Below are 322 nucleotides of genomic sequence, written 5' to 3' on the forward strand. Positions count from 1 at the left end.
TCATTCTTGCTGGTTCTCAAAAGCTCTCACAAGGGTGTGTGTGACCACCCTGGAATCCTTTCCTTCCTCCATGGAAAGACAGTTTACTAAACACACTGGCACATGGAAAGAGGGCAGCAGGCAGGGCAGTAGCCACAGCACTGTCTGCAGCTGTGGCTTCTCCATCACTCCAGCGCTGTCTACAGCTGTGGCTTCTCCATCACTCCAGCGCTGTCTGCAGCTGTGGCTTCTCCATCACTCCAGCGCTGTCTACAGCTGTGGCTTCTCCATCACTCCAGCGCTGTCTACAGCTGTGGTTTCTCCATCACTCCAGCGCTGTCTA

The sequence above is a fragment of the Microtus ochrogaster genome, unplaced genomic scaffold, assembly GCF_000317375.1.
Source record: "Microtus ochrogaster isolate Prairie Vole_2 unplaced genomic scaffold, MicOch1.0 UNK69, whole genome shotgun sequence".
Taxonomy (NCBI): Eukaryota; Metazoa; Chordata; class Mammalia; order Rodentia; family Cricetidae; genus Microtus; species Microtus ochrogaster.